General features: G+C 39.9%; 1 protein-coding gene across 1 annotated transcript in view; it reads right to left on the reverse strand.

Moving 5' to 3' along the window:
* NAALADL2 (N-acetylated alpha-linked acidic dipeptidase like 2) overlaps positions 1–22,938 on the reverse strand; it is an 891,836-nt gene that overhangs the window by 670,066 nt on the left and 198,832 nt on the right. The window lies entirely within an intron of this gene.

The following is a 22,938-nucleotide window of genomic DNA, read 5'->3' on the forward strand; positions in this document are numbered from 1 at the left end:
ATATTCTCCAGCACAGCGAATTTCACAAGCCAAAACAAAGAAAACCTAACACATTTTCTAGCTAGATTACTTACTAACTTTACAGGAGTTGGAAGGCTTGCATCCTTGATCTGTTCCCGGCAAAGGTATCACACAGACAGACAAAAACCTTTTCCCCCCCTCCAGATTTGAAAGTATCTTGTCCCCTCATTGGTCATTTTGGGTCAGGTGCCAGCCAGGTTACCTGAGCTTCTTAACCCTTTACAGGTAAAAGGACTTTGCCTCTGGCCAGGAGGGATTTTATAGCACTGTATACAGAAAGGTGGTTACCCTTCCCTTTATATTTATGACACGGGGGAAGACATGGTGATGGCAGGTTTGTTTGTTTTATGGAGAGGAGAAGAGGGACACAAATATCTTATTTCATGCATAACATAGGAGTGTTATGGACAGAATTACAGCCCCTTTCTTTAGTCTCCTAAATTACAGCCAGTAGCTCATTCAGCCTACAACCTCTATTAAAGCTGGAGAGGAGAAAAATAGGTTTGTCCTTGTGTGTACCTGTTTTTACAGTGAAAATTGTCTAAGCATAAAGGAAGAAGAAATAGTCTTGAAACACAAGAAAATATACTTTCAATGTCCATACAAATGATAGATCAACAAAAAGGTGCCTGAACATTAGCACACACTGGCTGAGAGTCTGTGGAACTGAGTCTGAGCTACCGCAAAGTGGAGTTTATAGAATCTAGACATGAAATTACCTTCCTTCATCAAAATTAGAGGACAGGTTTAATTAATGTAATTCTGAAAGGGACCTGAGCAAATATCAATCTCCCTTTGCTCAACCTCAGAGCTAGAAAATAGCCTCTCCGAGTGAAATTCTCCCAGCAACACAGGTGCTGCAGTAGGAGCCAGACACAGCTGACAGCTGCAGAGCACACACGGGGAGATGGGTGATGGGAGAGATGGTAGTGCCATGGCTTTCCTACCTGCCTTCAGCAGATCTCACTTCTGCAAAAGGAGGTGGCAGGTGGGGACGGGCTGGCACCAGAGTGTGGCCAGGAGGCGACAATTTTGTTTTGTGTAACTGTTGACGTTTCAAATTTTGTTTTAATTCTCCATTGGGGGGGAACCAACCAAGACCTTTGGAATGTTTTTGTGAAAAATGTAATTTTCAAAATGTCTGTTTTGGGATGAAAACTCAAGGGAAGGGAGACATGAGTCTCAGCAGAGTGCTTCATCCCAGATCATTTGAAATCAGAGAGACTAGTCACTTTAACCTCAGTCTTCCACATCCCAGGCCAACACCCTATATAGAATGGCCAGCTTGCCTGCAGTTTTGTGGAGCCACTGGCCATGAACTCCCGCACAGGCATGCACACAAGTCACCGCTCCAGAGTTGGAGTAGCATCCTGTCTCTGGACTACAGAGATCATTTATTTTCTTTTATTTTGAAGTATTTATTATTAGAGCTAGTGGGGGATTTTTCACTATTTTTTTAAATCACAAAGTGTGGATTTATAGTCATCAAAACTTTTCGCAAAAACAGTTTTGACTAAACTTTTGCTGGGAAGGTTTCTCCAGTCTAGGATGGAACTTCTGGTTTAAGAGAGAGACAGGGAGACAGATATCCAGAATAGCCAATAGCCCATTTGGGGATAGGTGGTTGTCTCTCGTTTTTCAAGAAAACATTCAAAAGATCTAGGTTTCATTCCAATGTGGAATGAAAAGAAATATTGAAAGCCTGAAAAAAGTGCATCTGAAGAAATGGGTTTTTTACCCCAAAAGCGTATGCCCAAATAAATGTTAGTCTTTAAGGTGCCACTGGACTCTTCGATCTTTTTGTGAATAGACTAACACAGCTATCCCTCTGATAATTGAAAGCCTGAAACTTTTCATGAAACGTAATTCTTGTTTTACAGCCAGCCCTCTTTATTATAGCACTCATCACCACCTCAGCGTCTGAGCACTGCACAAATGCAAATGTATTAAGCATCGTATTGTTCATAAGCATTTTATCCTCATTTGAGAAACAAGAAAACAGGCAAAGCGGGATTAAGTGACTTGTTTGAGGTCTCATAGAGAGCCTGAAGCAGAGCCAGAAATGGACCTCAGATTTTCCAAGTCCTATTCCTATGCACTAACTCCAAACTCACCCTCTCTGACTTAATTCCAACCCTCCTTCCCACCCAGTCCTTGAATGATTCCCTTGCATCTCGCCCATTAATTAGGGCTGTGTATATATGTGAGAGAAAGACAGAAATTCCCCCCAAATGAAGCAATGGCAGGCTAACGCTAACAGCAATAGCAAGCAATTTATATGCTTTCATTGCTGTCTTTATTGATACTATTTTATAGCACAAAGAAATGTAAGGAAACCAATACCACCAATTAAATGGCTACAACATTAGGACAGATTTACCCAACAGTCGTGACCGTTCAGAGGCTAGTCTGTTATCCATGTGCCATATAAATACTATAAAAGGAGGAAGGTAATGGAGTTACTGGTTGAAGCTGGGAACCAGAAATCTGCTACTGACATCTCAATTCTTCTTGTGCCATCAGATGTTGCTCAGACTCTACCATCCCTGTCTATACTGGGCCACCCTTCGCACATCCTCTGTGTTAAATCCCATAAATTTTCCTTTTTGGAGTAGTATTTGATGGAGGCCCCTTTTACATGTTCCCCCAACAGTCCAATGGCATGCCTATCATGACAGAAGCTCTTGCTTCATATTCTTATGTCCCCCACATTTCCATCTTCTTTACTGACATGATGTTTGATAATGCCTCAGTTTTCCCATTTGTAAAAAGAAAACATTTTCCTCTTTTTCCTACCCTTTGTCTGGCCTGTCTATTTAGATTGTAACTCTTCTGAGCAATAACAGTCTTGAAATATATCTACAACAGCTAATATAATGGGGCCTGATCTTAGCAGGAGCCTTTGTTATTATTTGTACTACAGTGCCAGCTAATCACTGTCTTGCACATAAGAATATTTAGCTACCTCAGGCTCAATTATTAGGGTATGAGTGGCACTTTGAGATTGCAGGAAGGTTATTATAACAACAGCATGACCAGAAACATAATAAAACAGCACATCTTTTGCAAAAAATGGAAAAGGAGAGAAGTTTGACACCATAAGCAGTGTAAAAAGAGAAAGCGTGTTATCTGGTGATGGAACCCAAATTTAGGATGACGGAAAAAGAGGGCTGGATTATGTAGCTAGCCATCAAATAATATTGTGTAAACTTTCTGCATGACACATGAAATGTCATCTTTGAAGAGCTCTTATGACAAGTGAAATTGAGGTATCTCTCATAGAATTCTGAAAGTAATCTTTACCATTGGCACAATCTGCATCACCAACTGCAAGCCAATTCAGTTCAAGCCAGTAAAGCAGAATTGCTCTTTTAGCCCCCAAAATAAGTTTCTTTTCCAACCCTTTAAAGGTGTACACTAAGCTTTCCATCCACGCCCACTCCTAAAGGGACAAGGGTAGGTAAGAAACAGCAAGAATAAAGAGCCAACAGCTTCATGTTGGTGTCTGCAAATTCCTGTTATCAAACAATCCAGAAATAGAAGAGTAGAATGTTTTCTACCTGTTTTTAATTCTTTGGGGGGCAAGAACTGTCTCTGTCTGTATATGTACAAGAACTAGGAAGCATCTAAACTGTACCTGACAGGGAACAATATGAGCTCTTTACGTATGAGGATTATATCGATGTCTGCTAAATATAACACAGTGAAGTCTTTTTATCCACAGCCCAGGCAGAAGTCAGGCTAGCAGCATTACAAGCATCCCCTACTGCACTGTCAGTATGCTTACACCTGTCGTGTAGAAGACAAGAGAATAATTCAGTCTCTATACCCATCCAGTCCTTAGCCGCAAAATTGCATCTGACCACAGTTTTGCCAATTAATTCCAGCTGAGTGGAGGCTCATTTGTTTGGTACTTAGCTGAGACCAGATGTTAACAAGCATGTCGGACGCTAGCTGGCCAAAGCAAAGCCCTACACGTTACTCTGTCTGTAACGTGGTAACTTTGGAATGCTGCATATGATCAACTCCAAATTCTCCGGGACTATTCCTGGCATCAGTGGGCAGAACCCTATTGATTTGGGAGCAAATATGAACATCAGAAAAGTCTGATTCAGAGGAAAATCAGGGGCCCCAGACTTCTAGCTGGGTAGGCAAAGGAACCTCTGTGTTGCCTCCGCTGCTGCCCACACATATCAGAGGCAGGAGAAGGCAGGGGGCAGAGACGCAGAGACACAGAGGGGTGAATGGAAAGGGTACGGGGGGAGCACAGAGTCCCTGATGTGGTGGTGAAGGGAAAGGAGTGGAGGTGTGGGGAGGAGGAGGAAAGAGCTCCTGGCATGAAGGAGAAGATAGGGGAATTTGCACAGAGTTCCTGACAGAGCTGTGATGGGAAAAACACCGTTACTGATTCCCAGTCCCAGCCCCACTGCCCCCCCAACTCTAACCATTAGATAAGACTCCTTCCCTATAGATGTTATACAGAACTATACATAGTTTATAGTTTGATTGTGGGATCTAAATTCAATATTATAACCTGGCTTCTTTCTACACTTAATGCTTATGCTTATGGCTGAGTTGTGCACTCTTGCTTTCACAAACATAGTTTCCATTTTCATCAGGTCCTCTCTCTAAATAGCATCTCCATAGTGCCCTCAAAACTTGGCTCACATTTACAGTAAAGAAAACAATTAGCAGGGCCATCTCTGACATTTTGTGATGGGTTTGCAAAACTATTTCTCTCACACACAGTTTCTGTGCACCCATGATCATGCTACTTTATGTAAAGCTGCCGTGATAATCATCTCTCTGATCTTGCCAAAATTCCTAACTTAGTCCATATGATCTTTGGTTCTGTTCCCCTACACTTCTATTCCAGGACACGTGGAGCTCAGCATGTAAATTTGTTTCCTACAGTACACACACAACTAATTCATGGGAACTGGGACTGCACTGCATGAAATATACACTCCTAAAAGTAGCATGTTTCTGAACCAATGCAATAATAGTAACTCACCTGCTTTGGCTATTAAAGGGCCGAGAAAGGCACATAAGATCTAGCTTAGAAACCAAAGCACCATCATAGGCGGGACATCTTACTGTAAACCTTTTAGGTATAAAAGAAAAATAAGTGAACTAATATAGTATTTATTTTAAATAAAACACTACTTCTGGTGTTCAATTAATCCTTGATGAAAAGGACACCAGATGCTTGGATTTTTGAAATGGTTTCTCTAAATGTACAGAAAAGCACTTCTAAGGAAGAAAAATGTGCCTGTTCTTGAGAAAAGCTCCCTTATTTTCTTCTTTCTAATGCAGAGAAAAACAGCAGTTGCTACACTGAAAAGCATTAAAGTTTCATACATTCGCATACAAACTGACATTTGCAATACATTTTCCACACAATTATCTATGTACACTAAACATTTCCGTAAAGCTCCATTTCAGAGATAGCTTATACTGTATGGTGTTGTAAGTACAGGGTGTAATAATCTTTTTTCATATTTTTTCATATTCTGAGCAATATAAATGTTTCCCCTCCAGCAACATTGTCACTTTTGACCGATGTGAGAATTCGCGAGTGGAGATGAGGCACCCGCTTAACAAGACTTAAGGTCAGTAAGAAAATCTGTCAAATGGAACATTTTAATTAGGTCCACCAATGAAAACAAACTGCAAGGAGGTACAAGGAGAAAATAAAGGGAAAAGTTTTTTTTTTAATCATTAGATATTTGTGGAAAAGAAGAAAATAAGGGTCAAAGATTTCTGCAGTGCTTTTGTAAAGTAACATCCTTCCAAGTGTCATCTGTCCCCCACCCCATGTAGTTGTCAAGTAATTTTTAATTTTGTTCGATAACAGAAACTTTTAAGATAAACCATGTAGAAAATAATATAATTAAACAAATGTGTAAACTCAAAAGCACATTTAATTATGATTCCTGCTCACTGTATAAAAGTAGCTAGTAGGGAGCAGCAATATGGGACACCTTTTCTAAATGGAATTAAGGTACAATTTTATACAAACCATTCTGTTCTCTATAGTTTCTTATGCCACTGTCATCCCTGTACTATCTGGGCACCATTCATTAGTGCATTAAGTGATGTGGCTACATGTTGTTCGTTTTTATTCTCAAGGCCCCCCGGGGGGAGGAATGGATGTGCAATGGATTGTACCAGTTTGCAGCAGAAAAGGGGAGTTCAAAACTTTCATGATTTTTTTAAAGAATCTTCGTTAATCCATTTGTAAAATTTGTGTTACATCCTGTAATGCCTAATTCGTTACATAAAGATTATGAAGATATGTACGCAGTGTTTCCAACAAATGAATTAAGTGGCCCAGGAGCCGTGACACACCAGAGACAATTGTGATGTCATGGATTGGGAGTCTATGCCCAAGGTTCTGCTTCTGACCCGGCCGCCACCGATGGATTTGTGACTATGGGCAAGTCTGCTAACCTCTCTCTCTCCACCTCAGTTTCATTATCATTTTGGGGTTTTGTTTGTTTTTCCATACAAAATGGTAGTTTCATCTGAATGGAAGTTTCCCCAGGAGATGTCCATTTTCTATGACATTTTCCTCAAAATAAATAAATAAATAAATAAATGAACACTTAATTTTTCAGCAACCCAAACTTTTTGAAAATGTTTTGTTTTTTGGCAACTAAACACTGAAAAAGTTCAGCTGGTGGATGGGTTTTTTGGGTTTGTTTGGTTTTTTTTGGCTCTACTGGCCAATTTTTTTAAGCTTTCAGGTGTCAAAAATAAAAGAAGGGGAGGTGGAAGTGGGAGGACAGTTATCAAAACCTTGAAAATTCTGTAAAAAAAAAATATATATATTTATATATATATAAAATATATAAAATATATAAAAATATATATATATTTTATCAACATTTTTCATGGTAAAACAACTATTTCCTGATTAGCTCTAATGCTCACCTATTTTTTGTGAAGAGTGTTGAAATATATGGTTGAAAGATACTGTACGAGTGCTATTATTTTTAGTAATATGGTGAGTAGTTCCTATTAGCAATATTTTTATTCACTATTTATATTGTGGTAGTGTAACAAAGTGAGAATTTTCTGTAATATTTTTATTAATCCTATGTGTGCGTCGGTTTCCCCTATATGCCGCATTGTTACCCAGTGAGTGGGAAAGGACTGTTTGCTCTCAGGGCAGGCTAAGAGACATAGGTATGAATACAGGTTTCAGAGAGGTAGCCATTTTAGTCTGTATGAGCAAAAACGAGGAGTCCTTGTGGCACCTTAGAGACTAACAAATTTATTTGGGCATAAGCTTCCGTGGGCTAAAACCCACTTTTAGTCTCTAAGGTGCCACAAGGACTCCTCATAGGTATGAATGTCACCTAGCTGTCTGAGACTAAATGGGTCATTGGAAAAAGACTGGTTGAAGCTGACTTTGTATCAACAGAGAATTTGTGAAGCCAATGGCGAAGTCAGTCACCAGGACCAACGATCCACATGGAGATAGCTTCCCTGCTGAGAGATGGAGAATGCTAAGCAACATCTTCCAGCTCAAGAACAAAGGACTGGAAATCTGTGAGGTGAGGGGATAAGAGTTGGAATGAGTTGGGGCTCTCTCACCAGGAGTCTAACCGTGGAGATCAGACAGAGACAGACAGAATTTGAACAACGGGGTTCACTCCAGCTTGGCTGGGCTCTGTGCTAACCAGAATGGTCTATGCTTTAACCTTCAGTTCCCTATGCTAATCTCAGTACTTTCTAAATTGTGTTCCAGTTGGCTAATAAACCCTATTGTTTGAGTGTCACTGCAAATGCTTTCGAGCTACACAGAGTTCTTCAGGTCTGGGAAAGGTACTCAGAGTATCACAGCTAAATGCAAGATCAAACAGATACTTTAGCATAAATTTGTTAGTCTCTAAGGTGCCACAAGTACTCCTTTTCTTTTAGCATAAGTAGCTAGCACATATTGTAAAGGACAGTTCAAGGTGAAGTGGCCCATTAACACCCATGTAGTCATAGGACAAAAAGGGGGATTAGTGGGTTACAGATTGTTGTAACAAGTGTCTTTATTAAGATCATGACTTTATACAGACAGCCCCTAGTTCTCAAAAGAATACATTATTATTAAAATAGTCACTAGTAACTATACAGTGCTTTTCACCTTCAAAGCTCTTTGCAAACATTAATTAATTTAATCCACACATTATTAGGTATGGAAGCTAGTAGCTCCTTAGCTGCAATCCTAGCTCTTCTGCTGACTTGAAGTGTGGCCTTGGGAGGTCACTTAGGACACATTCCTCAGCAAGTGGAAATCTTGTGCCCACAGCCAGCCAGGAGTGCCTACCTTTTTCTGCTCTTCACATTTCAGTTTCCTGGTCCAGAAAACAGGGATAATAATACTAGCTTCAGTAACGCAAGTTTAGTTATGTTGCTGAACAAAGACATTGGCTTTGAAGGTGAAGTGATGAATAGAGCAGTAATGAGAAAAGGAGTACTTGTGGCACCTTAGAGACTAACAAATTTATTTGAGCATAAGCTCACGAAAGCTTATGCTCAAATAAATTGGTTAGTCTCTAAGGTGCCACAAGTACTCCTTTTCTTTTTGCGAATACAGACTAACACGGCTGCTACTCTGAGAGCAGTAATGAACTCATTTTCAGTCCATATCAAGAAAGAAAACAGAAATATTTACCCCCCACTTTAATCTGGCCTTGAGTCAAAAATGAGGATTAAACAAATTAAATTTGTGTATAACAAGTTTAAACAATTGATATATGTGAGATGATACTTTGTTAGTTGCAGGCCTAGAAAACACCCCTTTAGATCTAGTATAAAGGGAAATGAAAAAAGGGATTTTGGTGCCTTTCAATACACCCCATCATTTATAATGGTGATGCACTGCAAGAATTTTTTTGCAAAATTATATTTTTACTCTAAAATCTTTGCACTGCTAATTTCCACCAACCCTCATCTTGGTGAACATGTAGTCGTCATCAAAAGCCTGAAATCAAAGGATAAACTGACTGATGAAAGCAAGCAAGCTTAAAAAAAACCTAAGGGACTGAAAAAGTCCTTTTCTAATATTTGTTGGCAAGAGAACTAAAATTCTTATAAATGCCAACTAATGCTGAACTTTATCTTACACAACTAAGAAGAAAACCTTACCGCTCTGAAAACCACATTAAGAAGGTTGAAGTGTAGAAACCTTGGTGAAATTAAATCAAAGGCTTTTCCTCTTTTTAAAATCTATTTTTATCACTTTATTCCCTACATCCTTTTTCTCTCTTAGAGAGTGTGCTTCTTAAAAACACTAGAATGTACAACCACTGGAATTCTGACCTAGCAAGAGCCCAGGCTACAGTGGCAAATACAGAGTCTAAAACACAGAAAGAAAAGGAGGACTTGTGGCACCTTAGAGACTAACCAATTTAGTCTCTAAGGTGCCACAAGTACTCCTTTTCTTTTTGCGAATACAGACTAACACGGCTGCTACTCTAAAACACAGAAGTGTATTATAAGTGGAGATTTTCAAGTCAATGGGACTTGTGCTCCTAATTCCATTAGAAACTTTTGGAAATCTACCCCATAAAGTATATATGAGATGGATAGAATCCTTCCATTGGAAAGAGTTAACTGCTACAGACCACCCTGCCCCATAGTAGCAAATGAGGAATTTAGACAGTCAATACTGTATTAACACATTCTTTTCCTTGATGGTAGCAGGGTACTCCTACCAGCAGCTGTATCTCTGAACATACCAAGTCAGAGTGTATCCTGTGGAGCAACAAAAGCTGGCAAATGGCTCCCAGGCTAAAAAGGATACTTCAGTGCCAGCCTAAGAGATGGTTTTGACTGACACCTGGTCCCCATGCTGAGAGATCAGTTTTGATTAACAGTGTTAACGTAAGGAGTGAAATTGGGGCCACTTCACTGCAGATGCACTAGAGGTGAGTAGACACAGGGATCACCTTCTGGCTCCTTATCTTCCCACAGAGAAGACAGGCAAGCAGGGCCATCCCTAGCTATTCTGGGGCCCTAAGCAGCTCCCCCGGGGGGGGGGGGGAGAGAGGGAAATGCATGCAGGCCTCTGCTGGCATGGGGGACAGGGGGGAACCACCCCCCAGCACTCACGGGCAGCGCACCTGGGACCGGGCCGCTGCACTTCCTGCCGCCAATGAGTGCAGGCCCAGCCCTGCTGCAGTCCTCAGGGGTGGGAAGGGGCGGAGCAGGGGCTGGAGCAGCATGCAGCTGTGCAGGGCACCAGGAAATGTGGTGCCCCAAACTTCCTGGTGCCCTACGCAGCAGCGTACTTTGTGTTTGGGTAAGGACGGCCCTGCAGGCAAGCACTCCCCAAGCACAGGGGAGGAGGTGCTGCCAGGAGCGCTGTACAGTCTGGAAAGGGGTACGCGTAGACAGATTGCAGTCACGCCTGTAGCACTACCATCCCAGCACAGTGGCATGCATCAGTGGCCTGTGCTCGGCCAGTTGCAAGCTAAACCTTCTCTAAAGGTTTAGGAAGGGTCACAGGAAGTACTCTTGCAGGGCACCTAATCTTTAGGCACTTCCTTTCCCCAAAACGGTATAGCTCTGACACTAGGAATCTTAACTGAGCCCTAAAGATTCAGGCTAACATTTTTCAGTGTGCACTAAATTTGAATTCCCGGCCTGAGACACAGGGCCTGATCCTCCCCTAACTTACGTACAGTCGACGAAATTACACCAGTGCAAGTGAAAAGTAAATCTTTTCCAAGGGACTGATTTACACATATGTTATGCACCTGCAGGACCCATTGGCATTAATGGAAGCAGCAGGTGTACAGCGCCTCTCAAAAATCAGGCCTATGGCAGCTCAGGTAGGGGACCCAAAACTCAGGGTACCCAAAATTAGTTGACAGTAGTGAATATTTTGTCCCCAGCCTTCTGACAGGGATTGCACTACTATGTCCTGGAGCAATTGCAGACCCAGCTGGAGGGTATATATACGGTTCCGTATGTATGAAGCTCTGCATTTTGAGTTATACCCTACTTTTATTATCTAAAATACAATATAAAGCATCCTTGGTCTGTCTCCACTTATTTCCTTTCCCAAATAGCACACTGTTGGAGTCCAAATTTCCCAACAATGGTGGGAAAAAACATGTTAAAATCGTGAATTTTGCAGAACTTGGAGGATCATAAAAAACACTAAGTTATTTGCTCTTTCTTTTTTGCTCACTATAGGTAGCAGGTTCAGTTTTATGGAAAAACAAGGTGGTGTAATCCACAGGGTGTAGTGTTACCTACCAATGGGGTAGGCTATAAACAGTAAATAGAAAATGTATACAGAGTATAAGTTTCTGTGGGTTGGCAGCAGTGAGAACTTTTATAAATAACATTTCGTGTAATACTTATGCCTCATCTCTCACCCACCAACCAGCTTATTAAGGAAACACAAACATCAGGTTGTCATAGGAAACAAAACTGTTTGATGTGTGGCATCTTCCAAAGATTCCAGGATTGCAGGAGCTGTGAGTTCCTGCTGAGTTCCTGGTAGGCCTGACTAGAATGCACATGGAGTGTGACAGTTTAAACAGAATAGGCCAGATTCATCTACGGTGTAGCTACCATGAAGTTATTTTTTCAGCCTTTAGAGGGCAGTGTTAGCAAGTGTTTATACTGGCTCCATCATCACCATCCATCCTTGTGTCCAGCAACTCCTATTCTGCATTAAATGTGACCTTCTCCACTTCATGGCTTCAGCCTCCCCAAAAGAAGTTGGGGAAATCCCTCCCCTAGAAGGAAGACTCTATTGCTATGATCTCAGATAGGAGGTCAGAAGAGAGCCACACTCAAACTCAAATGGATCAGAGGAGGTTAATTCAATTGTTTATACAGTCCACTGCCATAGGCCCTGAACTTTCACACACAGAAGTCAATCAGTTTTGCCATTGAATTAAATGGAACAAGATGAGGAAGAGAAAGCCCATAAAACAGCAGACCCCCAGTAACCATAATAGCCAGCTATTTACAACAGAAGGAATTGTCTCCTTTAACCCCAGTGTTACGAGTTTGTGGTTTTGTTGCTGAAGGTCCCAGGTTTGACCCCTGCTGACAACTGATTTATATATGAGGCCACATTTCATTACATTTGTAACTCATCATCTCCCCCTTCCCAACTGCTTTTCAATTCAGGTTACCCATCACCTATGATTAAAAGAAACGCCACATTTTGGGGAACAAAAGGTTAAATGTGATGGACGTAGGAATTTGAGGTGCAAGACAGAGAGGCTGAAGATCATTATTTTGATCTATCATGTTACTGCCATTTTGACGGAAAGCAACAAAATTGTGAGTCATACCACACTGGCTAATTGATGTCCTATGTAAACTATAGATGTTAATTCTGTCACCAGAGTGCCACACTTAATTAGGCCCCAGTGATTCACTGGAGCAAACCCTTATATATAGGGCATGATTTTTCTGAATCTGTAGCTTGACTTCTGCATACATTATTAAATTAATGTGACCCAACTGCATAAGGGTTGTTTTTTTTTTAAATGAACGCAGCCCCTGGCTGAAAGAATAATTACCATTACAAAACTGTTAGATTACAAAGATCTTCAGAATTCATTCCTTTTAGCCTGGCTAAGAAACATTTATAAGGATTTAAAATGTGCAGTCCCGAAGATAGGGATAGGATGCCCATTTTTAAAACAAACATATCCCATATAGCTTATTCCTACAATGTGTGTGTTCTTAACACCATATAACATCAACTAGAATGTCCTACATAGAGCATTTCTGCTATGGAGTATCATTTAACACGATCCTTTCATGCATCTCTTTTAGGATTGAAGACTATATCCATGCATTATTCCTAAAACTAATCAATATATATGTTCTAGAGGAAGTAAAGACACAAACCCATATTGTCTCCAACTGGAGAAAAGCTGACTTTTAGATTAGCACAGTTCTCCCATTCTGCTGAAATTTGCAATAAGGCATTACTTTTCCCACTTCCAGTCACTATGCTGTATTTTAGAATCACACAACTATTTGCTCTGTATTTACTTAATACATAACTACTGTGTTTAAACATATTTCTATAGATGTTTTAATTCAAAACCAACACTGGGAAGGGAGATATAAAATTAATCACACATGCCCCTTTCCGCCATTCATATTCCTTGCATTTGTCTGATGTGCCTTAATTAATAAACTGTCTTAATATATCTGATAAGGTGGAAGGTAAGGCAAAGCAAACAGCACAGAGACCAAATGCAAAACAAAACATTTTTCACTGAGACATTAGCTGTGTGTTCATAATTAAGCTAGAGAATCAGCATCCTTCCCATGCCATCAAATGTTGCTTACGGCACATACAAAACTTTGCCATCTTAGGCCACTCTTTGCATGTGCTCTATGTTGTAAAGTCCCAGGAGAAAATTAAAAGCCCAGCAAAAGAATATCTGAATGATACAGAATGAAGAAACCAATTTAAATATGCATTTAGCAGTAAGAACAGTTATTCCACTTCATGCCAGCTGTGACTTGCAAATAAAACATACTAGTTATATGCAGACACTTCGAGGAAATTGCCATATTAGTTGGAGAGTTACCAGACATGCCAATGGAAAGGCTTTGTCTTGTATGCGTATTTTTAACTCTTGTCTCTCTGTATAGCTGTTATAGCATAATGTAGTACTGTAGTGCTATAATATAGAGAAGTAACACAATCCAGTGAACTGAGCATGATACTAGGAACCAGGAGCCCCTTTAGTTCTATCTACAGTTTTGCTCCTGCTGCATTGTGCAGTCTCAGATACACCTTTCGACTGCTCTGGGTCAGATTCTCAGATGTGGCATGGCTACTTTGTGCCGCACCTCAGGTGTAACCGTCCTGGGGAGGATCACCCAACACAAGTGTGCTCTTCCCATAGTGTAGAGATACCATATCAGCTCTCACACCACCCTTTTTCCCAGCTGCCAGCATAGCTAGAGAAAAAAAAGCATGGCTATATGTTCCATCATGCTGTCACCAATCTCTGATGTTGTTTGCATCGCTTGTAGTTGGTTTAAGTCAGAGCAGCCCTGTGTTTGCCAACTGCTGAGCTCAAAGATTTTATTCCTGAGTCACCAAAAAAAAAAAAGGAAAAAACCAACCCTCAGAAGATCAAAAATCCATTTGAGTGGCCTGGTTTACTGTCCTATACACGTTACAACAGAACATAAAAGATTGACATATACATACCAAAACAGGACAGGACAAACTATGCCTCATTAACCATAAAGTTGTATCTTCACACCCCTGCTACTCAGTCGATTTCACTGTGTGCCAAATCCTGCCATTCTTGCTCAGTCTAAACTCCCACTGAAGCCTGTAGCCAAGTCAAACACTGCTGGATAAAAGTGGATTTTTTTAAAATCACTAGAACTGCACTTTCCACTCGACCATAACTGAGTTCCACATGGGTGAAATGTACCACCTTTTTGGAAGGGGCCACTCCTTTGTACTCCTGCATGATGAACATGTTGGCTCCAAAAAGGCCAATGTAAGAAAAGCATATGGACTGGAATGGAGCCTCTGGATCGACGCTTCACAAATCCGGTGAATGGGAATCCCTAGCACAGAGACAGCAGTTGGCAATTCCAGCCCACTGGGATGGAGCAGCACCATAGGAGGTTCGGTGCTGCTTCCCCAGAGCTTCTCCCTCAGACTCAATGCAGAATACCCACACAAACACCTGTTATTCTAGAATCATGCGTGTTTCCTGCATTGCACCTCGCAAGCCAGTTCTACTACATGCCTGAGGGAGATTTTCAAAATTGCCTAAAGGATTTAGGAGGACAAGTCCTATGCTCCTAAATCCTTATGCACGTCTGAAAATCCTACCTTCTGCGTTTATATGTCATGAAGGTAGGACTCTCATTCACACAATCCTGAGTCAAAATAGTCGAGTTCAGTTTCATAAAAGAACAGCCAATGAAAGCCTTATAGCAGTTTCCAAGGACACAATGCCAGTTCCACAAATATTTTTGATAACAGGAAACCACTAGGTTGTACACATTAGAGAAACACCATTCTATTATATTCCTGAGCAACAAAATTAGGATTAAGAAATGATGACAGCAGCCAGTTTCCTGTTCAATTACCATAGAGTCCCATTAAAAATGCTATATAGTTTTCAGTTACCTAAAAGACAAACTTTCTAGTTTCCTACAAGGTATAAAAACATAATTAGTAACTGAATTTCTGCACAAGAGATTGTTATCCTTTGGACAATTGTGCTGATGTTCCTTTGGAAACAGTCTCGCTCTGGTTTTTAGTGCTTTTGAACAGAACATGCTTTGTGATGCAGTGAGAAAAATGTTACATTGGTTACCACTGCAGGGAGTCTTGCTACAATACAGATAAAAGTAGTGCTGTATAGTGTATTCAGTTGGTATAAAGCATACTAATTACTAATGTGGGTTCAAACCAAAAATTTGGGCCCAAATGTCCATGAACATTGAGTAAGTTTATTTCTCTTATTACTACTACTGATTCGTGAAGGTGCTACCTCCATCTCCCTCAAATCTCTCCTCGAGACCCATCACAAACACAAACCCTACATCCAAACAATAATGACTAGACTGAGGGGCAGTCAGGAAGATGTTGGGGTTTTTTTTCTTTAATTCAGATGATTAATTATGCACACAGCTAGACTATGTAATTTATCGTATTACTATTAGCCTCATTCTCTAACCAGCCTCCTATTGCTTGTGAGGATACTTGCTGCATCTTGTCTTAAATGAAAATGGAAACTCTTTGGGATACAGACTGTATTCATATTTATTAGTACAGGTACAATGTCTAGCATTGGTTCTCTACAGTAGTACAAATAAATAGAAGATGAGATTATCTAACAATAGCCTAACTGGAATTTTAGTGGAAGATGGGTAAAATTTTCAAAAGTCGTTACGAGACTTAGATGCCTAAGTCCCATTTTCAAAAGTAAAGGAGGACTAGTGGCACCTTAGAGACTAACCAATTTATTTGAGCATAAGCTTTCGTGAGCTACAGCTCACTTCATCGGATGCATTCAGTGGAAAATACAGTGAGGAGATTTATATACACACAGACCATGAAAAAATGGGTGTTGTCATACACACTGTAAGGAGAGTGATCACTTAAGATGAGCTATTACCAGCGGGGGGGAGGGGGGGGACCTTTTGTAGTGATAATCAAGGTGGGCCATTTCCAGCAGTTAACAGGAACGTCCGAGTACTTAAGACCCTAATCCTCAAAGGAATTTGAGGTGCCTAACTCCCATTGAAGTTAATGGGAGTTGGGTACCTACCTTGAGGATCTTGGTCTTAGGCACTTTTTGAAAATTTTACCCAATATGTCCAAATCCCTGAGAATACTCAACCTTTATTATTACTATTTATTATTTGTATTGCAGTAGAATCCGCTGCGGGGACAAGCACTATACAAAATACAATCCAAGTGTATTGGTCTTAAATTCAGATCCAAACACTGAACCTCTTCCCCCATTTATATAGCAGGCCAAACCAAAACTTTTAAACTTTGGGTCCAAATTTTGAAGCTCAGGTGCATCACCAATACTAATGAAGTATGCATTGCAATTCAGACACTTTAAACACTTTAATGTTAACAAAGTAAACATGTCTGAAAAATCTGGCTGTATACTGATTTTTTGTGCCCAAACAGATGCACCTTGCACCCAATTTCCAGAGTAGTTTCAGCTTATAGACAACATAAAATTGGGAAACACTTCTGGAAATGTTGGACCTTGTATTTTAGCTCTTACATGTGATAACTGTAAATGAATTGGGAAAGTGTTGTTAAACATAGATTAAATGAATTTATATCTGTCTTTTCCAGAATATCCAGCCACCTCTCATTACATAGTGATACCTTGGAAACATTAACTGCTTTCTCAATAGTTTTCAGTGAAACATTTCCCCCACAAAGGGCCCATCTTTTCACCTGGGACTGGTCTCCTGATGTGTTCTAAGCGCTATGGGAGTTTCCGTGTTAATAGCTGAACTGCCAGAATTAACAAAAGAATGGAGACGGGAGCAGTTCAGTGAATTGTTCTTACTGATGTGAGATTCAGATTAAAAAGTAACTACAATCTGTGGACCCAATCCTGCTCCCAATAAAGTCAGTTGTGTAATTCCCCTTTTTTACTTCAGTGCAAGCATGATCTGACAGATTATAAGCATGCTAATTTCTTCATTATTTATATGGATTTTCAATAGCTATTATTATTATATGACTGGCAGTAACACCAAGGGGCCCCAATCAGGGCCTCCTGTTAGGCACTATTCAGAAACAAAGAGACTGTCCTCACACTGAAAAGCTTCCCATCAACGTATACATTGAGAGACAACAGGTGGATACAGACAGATGGGGGAGCACAAGTAAACAAAGTAATGAAGTAGTACCAAGTGTTCAAAATTATACTGGGAAATAGGGGGGGGGGGGAAATGGAAAGAGCATATTATTCTCAATGGCTCAGACATATAAAGCCCAGTCTTTAACTTCGGCAACAATACCACAGAAGTCGGGGGGGGAGGGGGGGGGGCAATGGGGGAAAGAGAAGTTTGTAAGTTTTTAAAAGAAAGATTGACAATTCTTTATAGATATAAGACCTTATAAGTAGAATTTTATTCACTGTATTTACTGAATATGTTAAAAATGATTATAACAGTTACTTTAACACTGATGTTGGGCCTCTCTGCTATTTCATGCATCAGTAGATATAATTTTGTATTCTGTACCTTACCTGTACACAGTTCTTTAAACTTTTACCATTAAATTTAATTTCATTACCGAGAGTACACACATTATCAGCTTCTTTAATAGTCACTCTGCCTATTGATTGGAAGCATATAGGAGTACAATACTTCATGGAAGTAGATGAATAATGATATATTTGTTTTTATTTTTTCCAATTTTATCAGGTCTGTCTTTGCTTTCATCAGAATTAGCTGATCAGTTCCATCTGCAGTTGTCTCAGTATCCTCCTTATGTAGAATCACTTTGTAAAATATCATCTGCTGTTTATTAATAAAGGTTTCCAATAAGTCAGTTTACTTCACCATTCCCATAAGGAACTTCTCAAAGTACATTTAAAACTGTAGGCCTCGAATCTTATGGGACCATCTCATTTTACTCCTGGAAGAACGGAAATCTCTTTCAGGGGATCAATCTACTTTTTTTTTAGGCAAACAACCACAGGATGTTGCACTTGCATCACAACTTTAATAAAAGAATCCCAAAGTGCTTCACCAATGTGGATGTGTAGAATTATCCCCTTTTGACCAGTGTTAAAAGGGAGGCACAGAAAGGTTAACTGGGTCACACACAGCAAGACAGTGGAACAGTCAGGAACAGAACCTGTGACCCTCCAACCCTTGGTCTAACTATTAGGACACAATGTCTTTCTAGAAAAACAACTGAAATGTGTGTACAGAAGAGTGAGAAATTATACTATTTCTTCAGTCTACAAATATCAGCTATATACAAGGTACATCGTACACATAGCAATCTGCACTCATAAGCCATTCACGTGCTTCCCCGAGTACACTCAGTTATATCATTAAAGACAATCTCCTTGTGGGATAGAAATAAATAGGAATAAACTCAATATGTAGCCTCACAGACTATTACATTTAATCGGACTTGCAATGGAAATCGCCAGGGCCAGATTTAGGGGGTTTGGGGGGCACCAGGCTTGGGGTGCTGTTTTTGTTGTTAGCATGAGTAAATGCAGATTTACAGATCCTAGTGTGCAAATGTATCGTTTTATATGACAGGGATAAATCATGCATGCAAATCGCTCATCAAAGTCATGAAATGGGCTACAAATGCCATTAAAAATAAGGCATTCAAAATTTTAACAAATGGAGGGTGGGACACTCCTCTGCTGGGGTGCCATCTGGTCTATGGCCAGCCCTGGAAATCACCCTTGAACTCCCATGTTTGGCAGTGTGAGCCAAATCTAGTGCTAACCACCAATGTATCTTCTGTCTACAAAGAACAGCCATCAACAGCCACAGACCATATTACATCTCCCTAATGAACCAAAGAACACACAATTAAACTAGAAGGGAAAGCCACTTCTCGGGCTAATACTAACCCCCACTGCTCAAAACAAGTTCTCACTGAAAGAGCAACTCTGATAGTTTAAGCCAGTCAAGTCTCTTGTATTCCTTGTTCCACAAAATCAGGGACTGGATGAATTCACAGCCTGAGATGGTGTGACTAAAACATGGGAAATATAGTAGATTAAAAAATTATATTTTACCTACAGCACCATGTTTTGAGTCCCAGAGAATTCATTCTATTTAAGATCCAGAAGTCTCAGTTTATCGTTATTAGGCATTTAGCTAATTGGTGGTAATTCCCAGAGTGGTCTTGGACTAAGCCAGTAATGACTCCAGCTTGAAGAGGCTACTGCAGAGATCACAGTTCAAAGCATGCTTACCCCATGCTTCACTAACTTCTAAAACCAGATGTTTCCTGAGTTTGCTATGTAATACTGATCCTTATCATCCCACTACCAAATACACAGAATTCTCAAAAATCTAATGATATTCCATGGCAGGTCTAGCAATGTAATATCTCTTACTGAATGTGTGTATCAGCCTTAAAGCAAAGCACCCTTAAAGAATACAGACTGGGGGTTCACAGCATGCTGCCTCTTTCTTTAAATCAACAATGGATTTTCTATCATTCTCCTTGCTTTTACAGAAGAGCATGCAAAGAAAGATGGGCAACATATGAATCTAACTCATCTACCATTACACATTCAGATATTAGAATCCTATGCACAAGTAAGTCTTCAACAGCTCTAGAGATGACCCAAACTGTTGCTGAATCTTCTGTTTATTCTTTGGGGCCTTCAACAGATCTTCCCCAGTTGCCAGGCAACTGTGATAATATTGTTAGGTTTATGGTAACAGCCATAACGCCTACTTTAAAAAAAAAATGTACAAAGATAACAATAATGTGAAACAAGATTACTTTCTTTGTGATCAAAAGTATCATCATTTGAATCTTAATGTCTAAAGTTCTTCAGTCAAACCACACAATTCATATAATTGCTGTAGAAGGGGTTCTGTTAAAAGTCAGTGTTAATAGCAATCCTTTAGAATACCTCTAAAGCATGTGTTATTAGATTCAATTATTTGAATTATTCCAAGTTCTGTACCAAGCAGTTGCAGGAGAAAGAAATGTGCACACAACCCTTTCATTTTATGTAAAGAATTTCTCGGAAAAAACACAGTACAAGCACATCGTGCTTGAAGTTTACTGTGCTTCTTTAAATAGGGCTCCTGGGTATTTTACAATATCTTCCATAAAATTTAAGATGTCCTGGATGGGGAGAAAACAGGTGATGCAAGATACATATATTGCAGGGAAACAACCCTACACTGGAAAGAGAGGAACTAGATGAAAAGAGAACTTCTCCACTTCTACAGTTCTATGAAAAACATCTGATTTTATCACTGTATATACCTTAGCCAATGCACAACTCCAACTTGCTTTTAGATATGGGCATGCACATGGCCATCCTTGTCATAAAACTGGCTTCTGCTCACGTCTGTGCATGCAACAACAGGGACATCTTTACGAGCTACAGAGTGTACTGTGTGTGACCCCAGGGTCAACATCAAAGGATGGATGGTCCAAGAGCCCACATTTGGATTCCAAGGAAAAGAAACAGGAATACTGTTCCTGCCTGCTATTCCAACCTTGATACGTTAAAAGCCAAAGTAGAGATTCTCTTTTTGTTTCCAGAATCCAGTTATAGGACTTTTGTTATTTTTTCCACTAAGAACCTACAGCATGGAAATACACATTTCATGTGTACAATTTTATCTACATTTATTTTGTTACATCAAACAATTGGAGGCACGTACAGTGGATGACTAGTCACAATTTCTATACTCTTAAATCGGAGATACTGCAGCTGTTTCCCATTAAAGTACATAGGGGAAACTGCTGCATCTCAGCTACTACTCTGGGGTAACTGCTGGCAAATGATGAATATTTAAATAGCAACCACAATAATTCCCTCATTCTATTTTAGTGAAAGTTCCAGTGTCACATGGTTTCACCATTATAAGTTCCTTCCAACTCCCTTTATCAGCAATTTATTGAAGCTTTTTAAAATGATCTTTTTATACACCTTCATCCAATGACCGCAATTTAGGTAAATACAGTGCTCACTAAAAATAAGATATTCCCCAGCAGTTACTTACCTATAATGTATGAATAACTGTGGTATTTCCCAGAGAGCTCAGATACTATATCTGTCATTAACTGCAGTGTTTTAAATGCCAACCTCTGCATATTAACTGTACATTTTTTAACTAACTTAAGCATCAGAGGGGTAGCCGGATTAGCCTGGATCTGTAAAAGTGGCAAAGAGTCCTGTGGCACCTTATAGACTAACAGACGTATTAGAGCATAAGCTTTCGTGGGTGAATACCCACTTCGTCGGATGCATGTAGTGGAAATTTCCAAAGGCAGGTGTAAATATGCAAGCAAGAATCAGGCTAGGGATAACGAGGTTAGTTCAGTCAGGGAGGATGAGGCCCTCTTCTAGCAGTTGAGGTGTGAACACCAAGGGAGGAGAAACCACTTTTGTAGTTGGCTAGCCAGTCACAGTCTTTGTTTAATCCTGAGCTGATGGTGTCAAATTTGCAAATGAACTGAAGCTCAGCAGTTTCTCTTTGAAGTGTGGTCCTGAAGTTTTTTTGCTGCAGGATGGCTACCTTTAAATCTGCTATTGTGTGTCCAGCAAGGTTGAAGTGTTCTCCTACAGGTTTTTGTACATTGCCATTCCTAATATCAGATATTTTGAATTTTTGGGATGTTCAAAATTCGAACTGTCATCCAGATCCCAGTTCTGAGGCACGATCCAAAATCTGTTACTAATGGGGAATGAATGGTGCCCACAGTAAATCTGAGAATTAGGGAGAACAGCCCACATATTAATATTCAGCTGTTTAAAGTTTGGGGAAAGGTTAACAAAATTTAACTTGGAAATTAGAACTGGATTCTTGCCTCCCCTAATCTTCAATTCCCATGCATGCCATGCTACTGAGATCCAAAGGCTTTACAAATTGAAGAATACTCATTTTGCATAATTTGAAAGAGAGTGAGAGAGAGACACACAGCAAATTAAATTATGCTTAAGGTCAGCGCTCAGTATATGTAACATTGAGTTACCTATAGAGTATAGCTAAGTAAGAAAGAGCTTGCAAAGTTATTAAGTGATACATTTTCATGATCATTTCCCTTGTGCACTGACACTTTGCCATAAAACATATAGCAAACTAAGCAATAATTATGAGGATTGGGGCAGAATACAAAGATGCTGACTCAACTCACAGTGTTTTAGGGCTAGCGTACTAGATGTGAGAAATGAGAGTGAATAATGGCAGAAAAAATGAACTATAAAATGTACAACATGATAGAGCCTGCATTCCCTGAAGACATTTAATTGTTATCCTTATTTTTAACACTTTGCACCATAAAAACAAACATAACGCTTACTTTGTTTTAAACATACTTAAAAGATAAAGCAGTTTGGGGTGGTTGTGTTTTTGTTTGTTTCATTTTTAAGAACATAGCAACACTGTTTCAGTGTTGTAAGCAGGACACAGAAAGTAATTCTTCCATTCTACTGAGCTCTGATAAGGCCTCAGCTGGAGTATTGTGTCCAGTTCTGGACACCTCACTTTGGGAAAGAGGTGGACAAATAGGAGAAGTCCAGTGGAGGGCAAAATAAATGATTAAGAGTATAGAAAACGACTTACAAGGAAAAATCTAAAACACTGGGTTTCTTGAGTTTGAAGAAGAGAAGACTGAGGGGGGACGTGATAATCTTCAAGTACGTTAAAAGGTCATTATAAAGAGGAGGGTGATCATTT

This window comes from Natator depressus, chromosome 9, assembly GCF_965152275.1.
Source record: "Natator depressus isolate rNatDep1 chromosome 9, rNatDep2.hap1, whole genome shotgun sequence".
Lineage (NCBI taxonomy): Eukaryota > Metazoa > Chordata > Testudines > Cheloniidae > Natator > Natator depressus.